Here is a 17877-nt window from a genome sequence, read left to right as displayed (position 1 = left end):
AAGGCTTACTCGAGGCTTCCACTTACTCAAAGGAACAGGCCAGGTGAGACTAGTTCTCAAAGGGCACCTGGTATCTAGTAAGGAACCAGGCCTGTGTCAGACATGCAGAGGCAGGGCTGTGATAGTGGGGGAGGGCAGGGGCTACAACTGGTAGCTGTATACTGGGTTACTAGTCCTTCCACTTACCTTGAAAATAGAAAAATTATAATAGGTAATCACAGGGTAGTTTACTTCTGCTTGGTGAGTAGTCAGGCTGGAAGAATTCGCCACCACCTCCAGACAGTGTCTGGTCATCTCATCGGGTCTCCAGGCTGGAGATTCTGAAGCAACCTGTCCCATGTCCACTCGAGGGAAGGGGGACAGCCTGCGTTTTACGAAGTGGAAGCACTGCGGTTGGTTTTAGGACGATAGAGACAGGGAGGCGGGTCTCCCTGACTTCTACTTGAGTTATTTTTTAAAATGCTCCTCTGGGGGCAGGCCCGGTGGCGCAGCGGTTAAGTTCTCATGTTCCGCTTCTCAGCAGCCCAGGGTTCCCCAGTTCGGATCCTGGGTATGGACATGGCACCACTTGGCACACCATGCTGTGGTAGGCATCCCACATATAAAGTAGAGGAAGATTGGCACGGATGTTAGCTTAGGGCCAGGCTTCCTCAGCAAAAAGAGGAGGATTGGCAGCAGTTAGCTCGGGGCTAATCTTCCTCAAAATAAAATAAAATAAAATGCTCGTCTAACAAATCCAGGGTAAGGGCACTTCCATAGTCCACATTCCAGCCTCCAGGCAAACAATGACACGGGGTTTTTACTCCAGAGGAAGTCAAACGGGAAAAGCTAAAAGATAAGGCGAGAACCCGTAAAAATACCTTACTGATGATGAAAGCACACGCATGGAGATTGTGGAAGACAGGCACACAGCCTCAGCTGCAGATAAGTCAGCAGGAGCCAGGTCTCCAGTCCCAGGAGATGGCATGCTTCCAGCTTTGGGCTTTCTGGATGCCTGACATGCGTTTGAAGTCATCTGTTCCTCCTTGTTTGTCCAATCTCCAAGGACATTCCTGAAACTAGCTGTCCTCCCTCAGCCCCCGTTTGTGCTGAGGTACTCCCAGCACAGCCTGAAGTTAGTGCATTTCTTCTTCTTCGAGTTCGGTTTTTGAACAAGCAGGGAGAGACCCCAGAGGCGTGCGGCCAGCTGCTTGCACCGACGCCGCTGTGCAGCCTGAGGTGGGTCATCACTGTCCTCACCTGGCTGCACTTCGATTGTGAGGAGCAACCTCTCCTAGAGTGCAGTTTTAAAATAATAATACGTGTCTGAAACGAGAGCAGAGATATGAAAGCTCTTCTTTGAAGTTAAAAAAATTTCAGCCCACGAATGCACAGTGTTGACATGACTTGTTACTGAACGTATTTGACGCTTTGTCAGGCTCCTGGCATATTTGCGTGCACTCGTTTAAAAAGACTACCGTCAGCACTGTGGCTTATGGCTAACACAGAAGTTTGATTACGAATAAATGCTAATACTTACACAAAAATATTGAGGAGGCCATGCAGCCACTCTCTTCTCCTTCACTGCCAACCAAAAGGAATTAAAAATTGGCCCCAGCAGGGCACAGCCTCCCTTCCTGACAGCAGGAGAGACAACGAAATGTGTGAGGGTGGGGGCAGAGGACACTCTCCCCCCTACCTGCTAAGTGTCAAAGAGAATAGGAGTCCCGAAGGAGCCCTACCAACCCAGCAGTCACAAATTACTTAGCAAACACCAGCTCGTTGATCCAGAGGTGACTGTGAGGTGACCTGCTAAAGGATTTTTAAGCAGAAGGGCGATGGTGTTGAACATGCAATCCTATAGTCTTGCACCACAGGAGTCAGGAATTCTTGTTGTGTTTGATGTCACTCGTCAAGTTTGGAACAAAATTTCGTACATACAGGCGATGTGTATCCCCAGCACCTTGCATGACTCCTGGCACAGAGCAGGTGTTCAATAAGCATTTTGTAAAATGAACGTGCTATTGAAAGACTTGAATCTGTACAGCAGCCAATCCAGTGTCACAAAACTCCAGTCTGTCACTTACATTCCTTGTAGGGCCTTCCGGCACTCTCTGACGCACACCTGTGAAATTCCCAATTGCACAACCACGGGAAAGAAGAACCCAGGGGGAGCAAAGTGGGGGCAGGCCTGCGGCGGAGGCTGCTCCGGGGTCCCCTGCCTTGTCCTCAGCCTCCCCGCCCAGCACCACACGCTGTGCTCAGTGTAGCCATCACACCCTCTGTAAAGGTGGCATTCCGCCCTACTCCACCTCTGCCCCGTCTGAGGAGTCCACAGGGCTTCCTCCTCTTGTGCAGTCCCACTCAACAGCATTCACCAAACCCCAACTGCACGTGTTGCGCCACGCTCGCCCTGCGGAGGAGAGCAGAAACGTAAGCCGTGGCCCGGAGCCCCAGGACTGGTGCTGTAGTCAGGGAGACCACGTCATTCTTCATTTGTCTGCAGACATACCGAGCATACGTGCTGAGTACTCTTCTAAGCGCGAACCAAGACAAACAACTCCCCACTCTCGTGACGCTGACATTCTGGAGGAGGAAGACAAAAACAGTCATACAAACAAATGAATACACAAATCAGATAAGTGCTACCAAAACAAAGTCATGTCATACAGAAGCTATTTTATCTGAGATCTTAATGACGGGACTTGAGAGCCGAGTTCCAGCCAGAGGGAATACCAAGTTCAAAGTCGCCCAGGTGGGGACACAAGCTTAAAGTGTTCCCACCAGAAGTATTCTGGATTCTTCTGTTACTTACAGCTGAACTTAGTCCCAGCTAATTCACACTCTATGTCACTATTTCTCTTATAGAAATGTACCTTTCCCCAACCTTTGAGAAAAACCAACAGCCCAAGACGATACACAATATTTATCCAGTAGCTTCAAATAACTCCCATTGAGCCTTGATCCACTGGACACACATACAGCAATCGAGGCAGAATGGCCCCGACTGGACGGTGGCCAGGAGGGTGGACACAGCAGAGGGCAGTGGCAAAGGCACATGGCTGAGGGTGGGCCCCCTGAGGGCACCTAGAGAGAGAGACCCTCCAGGCCGAGCTGATTGCCCCTCTACTCCGAGACTTGTAAATTGTTGAACAGTCACAGATCTCTTGCTCTGTTGAAGAGACATCAGCCTGGACTGAGTAACTCTTCACACTGTATAACTCTTCACACTATACTGAGAAAGAGCCTATTTCTTGAAAAATTGAAGGACTGAGCCGCTGATTCTCTTGAGTGGCGGTTCAAGAGGCAGCGCCATCCACGCCTGCAGAGCCACCGCAGATAAACACACAACTGAAGACTGTGCTTGAATGCAAACGCAGCCTCAAGACATTCCCTCCAGCCCACATAGTCACCCCAAAGCCCCTTCTCTGTAGAAATTCTGGAACCCCTGCTGCCCAGGTCCTCAGCTGCCTTTGCAGATGTCCACAGGCACCTTGTCTCTTAGAATTAAATGTCTACAAATGTGCCAGTCCCAGAAGATCACTAGAAATACGTGGGAAACTTGGGTCAGAGCAATTTAAATGGCCCAGAAATACCGGACTTGTATCTCAGTTTGTATCCCATAATCTCTGCCTCACTCCCCCCCCCACCCCGCCCCGGGTGATAAAGCTGGCCTTGACCCAGTTCACAGGAGCCTCAGCCAGGCGCATGGAGGAATTACAGAACGTGAGGGACACTCTGCCACGCGCTGTCCTTTCAGTGACACTGGCTGCCCATTCAGACCAGGCCCTTCACAACTTCCCTTTGGGAGCAGACACGGCCTGGGGTCCAAGAGAATCTAACCCGAAGTCCTATGTGGGCAGAGAGTGTCTGATCGCTCCGGAGGAGGAAAAGCCCTCACCCTCAGAGCTATCTCTGGGTTGAACAGTGAAAGATCAATAGTATCCATAGATCAGCACTCAGGAACCACAGAGGCTGCTCTAGCTGGTGACTTTGGGCAGCAACACCAAGGCTGCCCCCGCAGAACCAAGATTCTGGGATGAGCACTAGGAACAAGCAGCTGGCCGTGTTGAAGAGGAGACTGCTGCCACCTTCTGTGTGCAGGACAGCCCCTTCATCTATTCAGGCGGGAGGCACTTTCCAAATTCCATCTAGGACAACATGATATTCTGTGGCCCTGGTTTCTATGAAGCAAGAAGTGGCTCACATGAAGTACATGGAAGAGCAAGAAACGGGAAGAATTGGTGCTTAATACCAACCCAGAGAGGCAGCCTAGTTCACGTCACAACGGGCCCCGATCTGCTCTCTGAAAACAGTGGTGCCAGGTGAGCGCAGGGAGGTGGCGCTTTGGTGCATGTTTGTTTTGAGCCACGTATCAGAAATTAGCTCGCATCAGAGACTCTTGGTGCAAACCGTCAATCATCCTGGATTTTTATTGGATTTTCATTGAATGCTATAAAATAAAAACTAATGCACATCAATGAATAAGTCGTGTGGCTTCTCTGGAAGGGGGTACCGTTAGTGGGACTTACATCGCTAATATAATCATAACCACTCCCTCTGAGGATTAAATTTATCCCTTCAGCAAAGGCACAATGAATTGCAAAAAAAGAGGGGGAAAGGCAACATAATGGTGTCTTATAAAACTGAAGACTTCTTGAAACCCCACCTGGGCTACACAGTTCTCACTAACGAGCTGAAACATTGCTTTAATTCTCTGCGGTTTATTATCTCGGGAACTAATAGACTGTTGGGAGTTTTCCACCGTTTATTTGCAAAGCAGAAAATGGACACGTTCTGCATTGTGATTTTCAGATCAGACACGTGGGGGCAGCCGTGAGCCGACAGGAGTGTGAGCCTCGGGACCGCTCCGAGCCGGAATGTTTGACTCTAGACCCCGAGATGCTGCCGGCTCTGTTTAAACCGTTTAAACCAAACAGAAACACTTTTTTTTTTTTAGCTTTAAACTTAAATATTAGAAGAATTTACTCCTCCAGCCTCTGTTTTCTGTTCCCCATTAGTGCTCAGTTTTCTTACTTCCCAAGTGTTTTTGTTCTTCCTGTTGACAGTTTTCTGTTTTAATCTCTTTAGGAGTCTGATCATTTTACAGCTGAGAAACTTCGTCCTGATGAAGCCTGGGGAGCAGGATCTTCCAAAGCAGGCACAGGACGCAGGCTGTGTGTGCAGAGGGCGGCAGGGGCCTGGAGAACCCAGGGACACGCAACAGCATCCTCACAGCCACATGGGGGCCCAGGTCAAACGGGGCCGCGTGGCGCGTCTCTCCTCCCCTGGACCGCTCACCCCAGCCCTGCCTCTCCCAACACCGAAGGACAGCTCGTGGGCGGCAAGGTGGGAAGGCACCACAGCCAACCCCTCTTCAGACCCCCACCGAGGTGGCCGTGGGGGAGGCCTAGAAGCAGAGGCCAGGGCTGGCGATGGAGGGGGCACGAGCCGAGGGCAGGCTGGTCCCCAGGGGGTGTGAAGGGTGACACCCAGGGAAGGAGGTCTGGGCTCAGTTCCCACATGGCCCCAGAGCAGCCTGGGGGGATCGGCCAGGGCAGCCCCTCCTCTGCTTTTGTTGGGCCATCAGCCAAGTTTGTCTTTAGACTCGTCCCGGGCTGCCCCCGCTCTGGGCTCTCCCCTGACACAGCTGTCGCTTCTGCTCTCTGAGGACCCAGCCTACGGGTGCCAGCTTCCCTTTGCCTTTGTGGAAGAGTGGTGGTGGCTTTAAGGAGCCAGGTGGGGAGGCTACTCAGGCCATGCCTCCTGCTCGCGGCCATGGGCCTCCCCATCCCGATTCCAGGCCCCAGGACAGGCCGCCTCCTTTTCTTGAGCATCCTGAAATGCTGGGCCCTCCTCCCTGGGACATTGCACTGCCGATCCATTAAGGGATCAAGCAGAGAGCAGAGCCAGGAGTCAAACTCTACCGGCTCCTGCACCTCGGGCCCTCTCTGATAAAGAGTTCCTTGTGTGTTTCAGATCTAAATAGCTTCTTTCTTCCACCATAAAAAATGTGTGTTTATTGTAGCGCTTCCATCCCGCTTGTTTCTCTGGACAATTCGAGGCATGGTTTTCCGTTTCTGATTTTTAAAGCGTGGTTGCAGCCCGACGGTACATGTGACACCGTGTCCCTGCGTGTGTCTTAAAATCCGCCCTGAAGCCGAGGTTACCTGTGGGAGTGGCACGGGGAGGGGGCGGTTTTGATTCTCTGCTTTCTACCCTTCATGTTGTTTAATCTTTTCCCAATACGCCAATTATTTTGTGATGTCTAAACAGAACGGAACGAGGACAGCTCTGACTCAAGCCGGGGCGGCTGCCACGTGGGATATGCCCTCAGCCAGGACCCTGCACAGCAGGCCTTCTCTTCTGTTCCTAAAAATATGCTCACCTTCCCACTCCTGTGGTTGCAGTCCTCTGCTGAGAGTATTAAATGGCAATGTGTCCTTGGAGACCTGATTCCTGAGGAGCAGCTGAGGGCTTCCCTCCCGCCAGCGTCCTGCCCCCAACACACACACATACCCACATGCACACACACGTACACACATAGGCACACTCGTGCACGTGCACACGCAGACACACATGCGTGCATATAACACATGTGCACATGGATGTACACTGCGCACATATGCACGTACAGGCGCACACTTCTTTTTCCCTCCTGTTTCAGGAGCATGATGCTATCAGGCCCCAGAGCTGGCCAACAAAGGACTCGATACAGACAGGACACTCAGAAAAACAGCAAAGTAAGTCCCTTGTTACAGAATATTTTGAAAAGCAAATTGTCAGGAGAGAACCGGCTCTTCTTTACTCTAACGCTTTGTCCTTTGATCTGCATTCTCTCTTTAGTCCATTCGGCCTCCTGCTGACCGCCCGCCCCGCCTGGCTGGAGGCAGTCCCCGGTTACAAGGGAAGGGGCCGAGGTCCCTGCGGGGTGGACACATGCGTTCCTGCAGAACGTGGCTGGCTGATGAGCTCTGCAGAGACGGAAAGGTTCTCAGGAACAGGAGATGCCTGGGCTGAGTCCTAAAGGACCAGCTGGGCCACCAGAGAACAGGAGAAAGGCCATCCCCATAAAGGAACTGTGAAACCATGACGAGGTCCTACACATCACCGGCCTGTCCTGAACATTTCACGTGTATCCCACCGGCTCTCACAAGCCTGGGGGGCAAGGGCGCCCGTGGTCCCTCCTAGGGCTGAGGTCCCTGAGGCGTGGAGGGGAAAAGTGGTTTCCCAGGGCCATGCGGGTCATGAGTGGGGGAGCCAGGATTTGAACTGAGGCACTGGCTCCAGATCCCTGGCTTCTGACGCCTCGATTGTCCTGCAGTTTGGCTGACTCGGGAAGAGGGGCGACTGGAGCACAGCGCTGTAGGAGCTGGGGCGGGAAGCGGGGCAGACACCGCATGATGCTAAAGAGCCTGCTTTTATCCTGAAGACCGTGAGGGGATGAAGTCAGAGGAACACCCTGATCAGATGGGTTTCCCACAGATCTGTGCTTCTGCGGGAAGGCTTGGTGAGGCCAGGCGAGGGGAGCCTGGTGGCTGCTGTACAATCCAACGAAGAAATGAGGCAGACAAGCGGGGTGGAGGGGGGGAGCAATCTGAGCTCCACCGAGGAGACGAGGCTGGGGGGGAGGACAGAGTGTGGAGAGAGGAGGCCTGTACTGGTACCCAGCTCAGGTGACAGGGGTGTTCCGCTCAGGTGTGCTGGGAACACTGCAACAAGAGCAGGTGTGGAAGAAAAGGGAGGGGTCCATTCAGGGCTTCTGGGGGTCTATAATGAGGTCGGAGGAACAGAGAAGAGATCATGTAAAGCAGGTATCTTAACCCGGATAGAACTCAAGAGTCTGTAATTTGTATGGGGAAAACATTACATCTTTATTTTCACTTTTCTCATACTAAAATCTATCACATTGTTCTATTATTAATGTAAGAAAATTGCTGTAGTAACCTTAGCAATATCTAGGGCTTTGTTACCCACAGAAGTCACAGATTTTGCACTGCTGTCTCAGTTGTTGCAGAGGCCTCTGTGTATCCTTTATGCCAGCATGACTTTAGCATGATGGTGAGTAGACCTGACTGTGGATCTGAGTACCTGAGACTGTAGCCGTGCGTTATTACGTGTATTCCTGTGTCAAAGGTCTTGACAATTTTGGAAACTGTATTTCCAAAAAATGACTCCCTTTGTAATCCTTTGTATTTTGTTTTATGCACTAAAAAGCATTATTCTGAGAAGCAAACCAAAGTCTTCACCATACTTTCAAGAGGTTTAACGATTACAAGAAAAGGTTAAGAACACCTGACTTAAAGGTAAAATAAGTAATCCTTGTCAATGATTGGAGGGGAGGAGCCGGGAGACCCCAAGAATACCCAGTGAGCGACTGGGAGATGGTGGTGATCTTCCACCATGGAGAACACAGAGGGAAGGGCGAGGACATGGATCTTCTTTTGCGAAGATGCTGGTGCGAGAAGCCCGTGGGACAAGCAGATGGCGCTGTCCAGTGGAAGGTTGGAAGCAGTGCTACACAGCTCAGGAGCAGCCGCAGGAATAGATGTCTCACTTCAGAGTCAAGGGCATAGACTTGCTGCAGAATAAACAAGCAGGGCCAGAAAGAGCAAGTGAGGCGGGGAGACAAGAGGGCTGAGCCAGAGTCTGGGGGACGGTATCTCAGAGAACCAGGGAGGGAGTGGTGGGGGAAGAGGTCAGAGGCAAGGGAGGAGAACGAGGAGAGCTGGTCTTGGGGAGCCAGGGCAGAGAGGATGCAGGAGAGAGTGGTGTCAACACTGTCGGATGCCGGGCAGAAGCCAGATTGGATGAGGACGGGTCAGAGGCCCCAGAGTTGGGCAATGGTGACTCTAGGGACCTTCCCCAAAGCTGCGAGAAACCAGATGTCAGGGAACTGAGGAATTAGGAAGTATGGGCTTCCGTTTCAAGACATTTAATGTAGGGGGAGGGAAGGAGTTGGGAAGCCTCTTAAAAACGAGATAGGCATTCCAGGAGTGGGACTGATGGGGAAGAGCCAGCAAAGAGCAAGAGCGTGGTCATCAAGGGTGGGGAGGCCAGTGGAGAGACAGAGGCCGAGGGGAGGCAGGGGTGGGGGAGGAGGCCAGGGACCATGAAGCAGGTGGGGGATGGAGCAGGGCCTCTGTTCCTCTTCCATGAGAGGAGATGTGCAGGTAAGTGTGAGGAGATAAGAGACACTGAAGGCATTCATTCCCTCGCACCCACCTGCTCCAGACAGAAGTGGATCCCAGGTTTGTGGGCCGGAAATATATGCAGTCTGGGAAGAGTGCCTGTTTGAGAAAAAGAACATAAAATTTACCAAGCCAAAATTAAGGGCAAAGTGAATATTATTTATAATGAGAAAGGAAATCACACAAATTATACATTTTTAAAAAGCAGACAAATATCACAATCTCTATAAAATTCAGAAAATAATATGATTTATATTCATCAACTGGCACACCTCTACAATACTGTTTTCCCCTACATATTTGGCTATAAACTCTGATCATCCCTAAAATGACAATAATTCTGTAATATTTTCTAGAGAGAGTAGAAGGGTAATTCAATATTTCTTCTAATGTGGTTGGTTGAGATTCAGTTTAATATTGGTGAGTGGGGGACATACAGGTTGCGCCTTCCCCACACGCCTCCTCGCTGTTTGGACCCCTGCAGGGTTCTGCTCTGCAAATGCAGGAATCATTATTCTGTCTAATGAGATTCCCATTAAGTGTATAATGTATGTCCTGGTCAGCTGGGGCCGCTGTAACAAAGTCCCACAGACTGGGCAGCTTAAACAACGGGCATTCATTCCCCAAGTTCTGGAGGTGGGAAGGTCAGAGGTCAGAGGGCCTGCATGGTGGTGCTCTGGGGAGGGCCATCCTCCTGGGTTGCAGACGGCTCCTTCTCGCTGTGTGCTCACATGGCTGAGAGAAAAAGAGCAAGTTCTCTAGGCTCTTCTTATAAGGCCACTAATCCCATCATGAGGACCCCATCTTCACGACCTCATCTAAACCTGACGACCTCCCAAAGGCCCATCTCCAAATACCACCACTTCGGGGGCAGGGCTGCAGCATATGAGCTTGGGGGGTGGACAAACATTCAGTCCATGACAACGAGTGACAGTTATTAATGCTACGTTATCTCGTATTCTCTCAACAGGGAAAGACTTCTGTTCTGACCGTGCCCTTGAGAACCAAACCCTCTACTCACAATTTTATACATCAGAGCTTTACGGGCACTTCCACAGACTAACTCTGGCTCTGTGCATTTCCAACCCTCCTCCAGCCCCTGCTGGGCGCCTCCTCTCCAGGCTCTGAGGGACACGTCCCCAGCACCACGGCCCACCTGCAGCTGTGGTGTGGTGGCTGGCGTCCTGGAGCTGCTTCTGCACGAGGATGCGCAGCAGTCACTGCAGTTGATATGGACATGGTGTTCCCCACTAGGCCCAAATGAAACATGTCTCCAGCATAACTTCCTCTTAGCCACATCCCCAGATGCCCACGGCCACTCCGGTGCCGCCTGACACAGGGGGGTCATACAGACACAGAGGGCACCTTAACCAGCTGCGATGAAATGTGTTACTTCTGCAAACTTGTCAAAAGCTCCTCGTGAACTCATTGCTGGGCCTCTCTCAGGCTCCCACAGGCAAGGGGTTTTCCCTTCATGGTGAATCTCCCTCTGCCTCCACAGCCCAGGCTGTTGAGTGTGAGGGTGGGGGCAGTGATGAGACAACTATTAAAAATAAAACAGTTGACAATTATGTGGTGCTTACTAGGGGAAATCTATGTGTGTATTAAGTCATTTAATCCTCGTAACACCCCTATGACGTTGGTGCTATGAAAATCTTTATCTCACAGATAGGGAAACTGAGTCACAGGTTGGGTAGCTTGTGCAGGTCACATATGTGGGAGACCTGGCAGTGAGCCCGGGCAGGGTGGCTCGTGCTGGCACTGAGCACGCAGAGCAGCCAGTCCAGACAGCTTGCCTCCTCCCACCAGTTCCTGACACGGGACGTGTTGGTACTGATTTGCTCATTTTCTGTCTCTTGCGACTCAAATATAGATTCTGTGAGGACAGACTGTTTATTTTGTCCACCGCTGTATCCAGCACCTAAAACAGTGTTTGACACAGAGTGGGTCTATAGGAAGTGTTTTGTGATTCTCTTAAACTCTTAATGCTCCTCTAAACTCTAATTACTCCAAGAAGTAATCTATTTGGGAAACCACAAAAGAAAATGAAATGAGAAAGCACTTACAAAAAATGGGGAAAGTTTGGCCCATGTGAAATCCAGGGGGAAAATGAACTTTATATGTTTTGAATAAGATGGTGAGCTCTGTCCTACATGTGTGGTTCATGTGATCCAGTCCTTCAGGCCTCAGACCAGGTAGTCCATACAGGAATGAGCAGAGGCTTTCAGACGGTCTGGAGTGCCCAGCTGAGGTTTGCAATTCAAAATCTGTGTTAGCACCTGACTGCGTGGTTGCTATGTGCTGTTCTCCTATAACGCTCAAGGGCCAAAGAAAACAGACTGATGGGCACATCTGAGATTGAGGGTTGGTTAGCTGGCTGTGAGTAAGGGGTTGCATCTGATGGTAAGAGTGTCCTCAAAGTGCCCTGCAAGCCAAGAGGGCCCGGGGCTGTTAACTGGGAGAGTGAAGGCTGATGCCTTAGTGAGACTGCAGATGACCGGGGGGAGGGTGTAGGGAAGCGAAGGGACAGGGTTGAGGTCAGAGTGGAATCCCAAAGTTGAAGATCACAGAGGTGAAGCGGTTCTGGATGATGACCCGGTCTTGTAACAGGATAGGCGATACTGATGGCAAGTGCACAGAGCTCTCAGGTGAGCCTCAGGACATGGGAAAATTTGATAGCATGTGGGTTAGGCACTAATATGTCTGTTTATCAGCTCGAGCCATGATTTATAAACTGTAAGGCTAGCTTTAAATATCATGTGATATTAAAATATCACCTTCTCCAACAGTCCACTTCTGATTGAAAATACTTTATTTATAATAATTCTAAAATAATTACCCTCCCCAAATTAACAAACCAGGATACTAGCATCATCTCTGTTCAGTGTATTCGTAAAGTTGGGGCTGTGAGTTCTGCTTGTTGAAGGTTTGATTCTGTTCATTTGCAGATAAGCACACAGCAAAGAAGTGTCACTTTATAGCTCCAAATTAAAGTCCCTTTTGAGATGACCCTGAGGAATCCATATTTTATTCAGTGCTGCACACATCATAAAAGATCTTTAGTCTCCAGAGGTTCACATTCTCAGGCTACAAGACACTCAAAAAATACATAAATATAGCATGGAACAATGGAGGGGCAGATAAAAACCCTTTGCTCTCCCAGACAGCCAGCCGTGAAGTGCTCCAGTTACGAACATAACCGGCTGATTTCCAGAGAAACAAAAAACTTTACTAGGTATTCCCCTGTGGCTTAAAGAAGAGATAATAGAAGCTTGAAATTGGATGTAATGTCCAGTAAGGAGTAAGATTTCAACTTCTTTCACTGTCAGGTGCAGCTGGGAATAGGCAAAGAAATGTTTTGTTTTATTGTTCAGATTTTTTTCATCAAGTACTTATCCTGAAACATTAAAGAAAGATATCAGAAATCCCAGATCAACGGTAACCAGCAAGTGAATTGATTACGTTCTCCTTTAAGGATGTTCGCAATAAAAGAAGCAATCTGTGCATTTCTTAAATTTGCCTGGAATCATGAGAAACTCTACAGAAGTCCTTCAAAGCTGAGGCTGTGTACGAGGCTTTCCACCTTGCGAGCCTTCCACCCAGGGTGTCTCTGAGCCACTTCTCCTTTCCCTGCCTGGAAGGCAGACTGACAGGCACCTGGGTCATGCTGTGGACGTCAGAAGTGGAGGAATCTGCGTGCTGGATCTTACATGTGAAGTAATTTTTAGACATTTTGTAGAACGAGGGAAGCAATTTTGCCCTTTCCAATTTTCTCCCACTGAGTTTTCTGTATCTCCAAGACAGATGGAGCACATGTAACAAAACCAACCAAAAGCAGAGGATGCAATCTGGGATATTAAAAATAAAATCTTTTCCAAATCTTCACAAGCTCCTTTAAAAACACTTCCACCCGAGTGTTAAAGCAGCGAACAAAGGTGTCTAAAAATGGAAAGAAGAAGACGAGGTGCCCCAAGGGCTTCTTTCAAAACCAGTCAGCATTAATATTTACTTCTCAGAGAGGGCTCTTTACACAATCAGTGAATATGACCAAATTTAGTCATGTGTGGATCGAAGGCAATTACATCCCAGAAGCCTCTCCATCAAGAATCTTTAAATATAAAAAAGTTGAATCAAATCCAGAAATAAGACAAACAGGCAAAGGCAATTAATATCGGGTATAATGTTAATATTTCAATGGACTCCAAATAAACCTTCAGTACCATTAAATTATTCAAGGAAATCAGTAAAGAAAATATGGTTAGCCAGACTTTGACATTGTATTCTTTGCCCTTACTAACTACAAGTTCTTTACTTTGGAAACATTGTAGCTTATATTTTACATTTTCATATTTAAATTTTATATTTTCATAATATTTAGAAATAGGAACCTATCAATTGTGGCTCCTGGGTTTTTAATTTTCTATGTAAACTAATTTATTCTGAGCCATATGTAATTTCAGATTTTCTAGGGGTAGATTAACCTCACAAAATTGTGTTCAAATATTACTATTCCATTGCCATCATCCAAAGAATACATCAATATTCAATTAAATGTAAATAAAATTAATTTTTTCTCCTTCTTTTTTCCACTGAGACATACAAGTAAATTGTTTGAAATGTATTACTGATGGAAATTAAATGTAAATTACTTATTCCTTAAATTACAGAGCCTCTTTGCACTGGGAACAGATCTAGGTGCTGGGGATACAGCCGTGAACGGGACGAACAAGCCCACTCAGGCCAACGGGGAAGACTGAGAACAGCCCTGTAAACAAGCAAGGGAACAAACAAGATCGCTTCAGACAGCTCCCGTGAGTGCTGTGGAAGAAAGAAACCCGCTGGGGGCATGGAGGGTGCCCGAGAGAGGGTGAGGGGCAGGGGCAGGGTGACGGGAAATCAGAGAAGGTGATGTTCGGATCAGGACCAGAGGACAGGAAGGAGCAGCTATGCAAAGAGCTGAGGGGCTGGCGTTGCAGGCAGAGGGAACAGCTGATGCAGGAAGGAGCTCGGTGTTCTTGGAACAGAAAGAAGGCTGGTAGAGGGACTGCAGGGAGCAAAGGGGAGTTTTGGGGGTGTGAGAGGGGAGATCCAGGTGTTAGGCAGGGACAGACTACAGAAGTGAAGATTTGGGGTTTATTCTAAGAGTGAGAAGAAGCCGCAGGAACTAACAGCATTTTTTAAAAGACCATTCTGTCTCCTATGAGGCAGGGACAAGATGGAGGCAGAGGAACTAGACAGACGGACGCAGGAGCCTGGGAGAGACACAACGGCAGCCCAACGTCGGGTGTTGGCAGTGGCCACAGTGGGGCTGGTGAGAAGTGTTTAGATTTGAAATATGTTTTAGAGATACGACCTAAAGGACTGGCTGGGAGTTAACTGCACTTTCCTGAATGAACTTCTCTCTCTCCTGAGGTGCTTTTCCAAAGCTTTTCTGAAACAATCTTAGATCCCAGCCTTGTCCTCACCCCGCCCACACCCTACATGTGCACATCTATGCACCCCTTTCAGCCCTCAGAAAACGCCGTTCCAACCCTCTTTGATCACAGTTCATCCAAATGGCTTGTCCGGCGCTCAGAGTGCATCTCAGCTGCCATTGTGTCTGCAGATGGCAGAAGCGACTCTGCAGACGACCTTCCCAGGTGCTGTCATCTTCCAGTCCATGCCCCTCCTACAGGATCCCAGAGAAAGCCCCATGTGGTCATTTCATATTTGTGCATGACCTTTCACACACCCAAGACATCTGCACCCTGGCCTCTGACCTAGAATGCTGTAGCACCCCAATAGTGTCATGAAGGCCCAGCTCAGTGCTGGTCCTCACGTGCCTCAGTCACCTCACAGAGGACGGAACCATCAGCAGCACCACCCTGCAGTTGAGGAAACCAGGAGGCAGACGTGTTTTGCAAATTGTGAAACAACACCTAGGTAGGATTTAAGTTGAATGAAGCTCAACTGGGCTCTTAACCTCTTGCTTCTCCAAGAACAACTGCCCCAAGAACACCCGCCTCTTGGTTAAGCATCACCATTAGAACACAACAGATTGCCTGGAATCCAATCTGAGTGTCAACACATTTTAGTTGCATGACCTTGAGTAAAACACTTGAGCTCTCCATGCCTCTGTTTCCTCATCTGTAAGGATGAGATAATAAATAATACCTGCCTCATAAGGTGAGGATTAAGTGAGTTACTACATATAACATGCTTAGAATGACACCCAGTACAGATCAAGAGCTGTGTAAGCACCAGCTGTCAACACCGTCATTCTCCTGTCCCACCCATTGACATGTCACCCTCAGCTATGTGGTCATTGAGCCATGACCAAAAGCCCCCTAGGTAGGTGTCTAGGCAGGTGGGACTTTAGAAGAGTGCACAGCGAGGTCATTACAAAGAGAGTTTGGTGGGGCGAAGTGATGAGGCAAGCATCAGAGATACTAAAGAGACACTTAATATGTTGTGATTGATTTCCTCTGAATAATGCATTGAAGACACTTTTGAAGCCTTCTTTGGATTGAATTACTTACCAGTGCGAGGCTGCTCTCACAGGAAGTGTGTGGCGTGGGCCGAGGGCAGCCCGTTCCTTCCAGTACCTGTCCAATTATTCACACTTAGGTTCTGCATCCCAAGTTCTTGCTTTCCCTTCCTTGGTTTTAGTCGCTGCAGCTTTAAGGATGTTGACCAGTCAAAATAGGCTAGATGTATCTGTGACAACAACAAGAGGCAGCAGCTTAAAGTGACAAAGTTTCTTTCTTGTTCATGCCACGAGACCATGAGGGAGGAGGCAAGAAGGCCTTGCCAACTGCAGTCATCGAGGAACTGGGTTAGCAGAGGCTGGTCTCAACTGCTTCCCTGGTCGTAGGGCCAGGGGAGAGGAGTCATGGCCAACCACATGCTGGCTCTTAAAGCTTCTGCCTGGAAATGACCCATCATGCTGCTCACATTTCTTTGGTCAAAGCAAGTCATACGGCCATGCCTGGGCTTAAAAGCTGTCCAATCTTCCTGCAGGGAAGTGCTCTGAATCCTTGGGGATGAGCTACCACAAGGAGTTAACTGAAAGTAGCAGAAAACCCATCTAAAAGCAGCATAAACAATTAAAGAGTTATTTTATCACACAACAAGAAGTCTGGAGGTGGATCAAGGCCCAAGTTGGTAAATCCAGCAGCTCAAGGATATCTTCAGGGACCCACTTTGTTTCTATTTTTCTACTTTGCCATCCTTAGGATGTTGGCAATCTCTCTCTTCACGGTCACAAGATGGCTGCAGTAGTGCCAGCCATCACATGCAGGCCAACAAAATCCAGAGAAGAATAGTGGTATTTCCTCTCATTAGTCCCATATTATCAAGGGAATCTTTCCCAGAACCCCCAGCTAACCTTGGCCAGAACTGAATCATATCCCATGACTTGACTAGTTACTGGCCAAAGGAAGAAGACCACCTCCTGGTGTGATAAAAGGCCTATTTTCCCTTTGCACAAACAACTCTGATTTCTATGAGAAATATGCTCCTGAAGAAATCAGGAATATGTAACCTAGTTTCACCTACTTTGGTGAGCTTCTTTATTCAGAGTGTAAAGAGGGACCACAGTGTCCCTTCATGAAAAACCTTCATTTGTGCTGACATAATTATTCACAGTGGGATAACTATGGGCAAATAAAGCAAGCAAAATAGGCATTTAATAGTGAAGGATCATTTACCTAAAGGTCAGGGAAATAAGAAACTCCTTTTTGGACTGATATTACATCTGCCTCAAAAGAGCTGAGCAGCAGAATGCACCACTCCCTTCTTCATGCCCCCCACCATAGCCTAAGCATTCTTTCTTCACCGTTTCACCCACCACACTCGACTGCCTTTATCTGTGAGCCTGTCTGTCTCCACATGTAAGAGTGTTTTGTCTATTTATTCCTGTGCCTGATAAAAATAATAACAGGTAACATCAGCCAATTGCTCACTGTATACTAGAGCCAACTCTAAGTTCTAAATGAATTAATTCTTGTAATGCAACTGTCCTGTGAAGCATGTGCTATTATTACCTCTACTTTATAGATGAAGAGACGGAGGGTGAAAAGGTTAACCGAACGTACACAACTATTAAGTGAGAGAGTTGGATTTCACATGTAGGCAACCTAGTTGGGTTCTGCCCAGCATACTTGCCCGACAAATAGCGAACCTAATATGCTTTGATATATAATATGAAGGTGAGAGAGAACAGGAGCGAAAAACAAGTGATGTTATGTTTTATTTACATGTAGAATCTGAAATCCAGTATGATAGACTTCAGTTCCCTGAGGGTAGAGATCATGTGTGCCTCCCTTGCTCAGTATGGTATCTGTAACTCCTAGTACAGTTCCTGGCACACAGTAGGTCCTCAAGTATTCTTAGAAGTGGGGGAGGAAGGAAAGGAAGGACTGAGGGAGGAAGGGAGGAAAGCAAAGAAGGAGGGTGGAAGAGAGATTGAAGGAATAAACACGACTAAAGTCTGCTTTCTCTTGCCCCTATATTTTCCACTTTCTCTTCCTCTGTTGTTCCCATGGGTAACTGGGCTTCTGAAATCTACAAGATTTTACCTAGGATACAGGAAGTGTAGGTAGTCAGTATTAAGAGTTCTCAAAGAGAAGAGTTTAAATGTAACACTGTTACAGAGTAGCAAGGCCTCTCTGCTGCCCTATAATACTTTGGCTTTTGAAACAATGTTTCTTATACAAAGTAGACTTTT

General features: G+C 48.4%; 1 long non-coding RNA gene across 1 annotated transcript; it reads left to right on the top strand.

Annotated features, from left to right (window-relative positions):
• Nucleotides 1–4869: 4869 nt before the first annotated feature.
• LOC139044563 (uncharacterized) lies at nt 4870–8627 on the top strand. Its single transcript, XR_011501600.1, has 3 exons — nt 4870–5328; nt 6647–6722; nt 6826–8627. It is a non-coding gene; the product is annotated as an uncharacterized lncRNA (long non-coding RNA).
• Nucleotides 8628–17877: the final 9250 nt, after the last annotated feature.

Source organism: Equus asinus, chromosome 2 (assembly GCF_041296235.1).
Source record: "Equus asinus isolate D_3611 breed Donkey chromosome 2, EquAss-T2T_v2, whole genome shotgun sequence".
NCBI classification, from domain to species: Eukaryota; Metazoa; Chordata; class Mammalia; order Perissodactyla; family Equidae; genus Equus; species Equus asinus.
The sequence above is the reverse complement of the archived record's forward strand: the minus strand, read 5'-3'. Positions and strand labels throughout refer to the sequence as shown.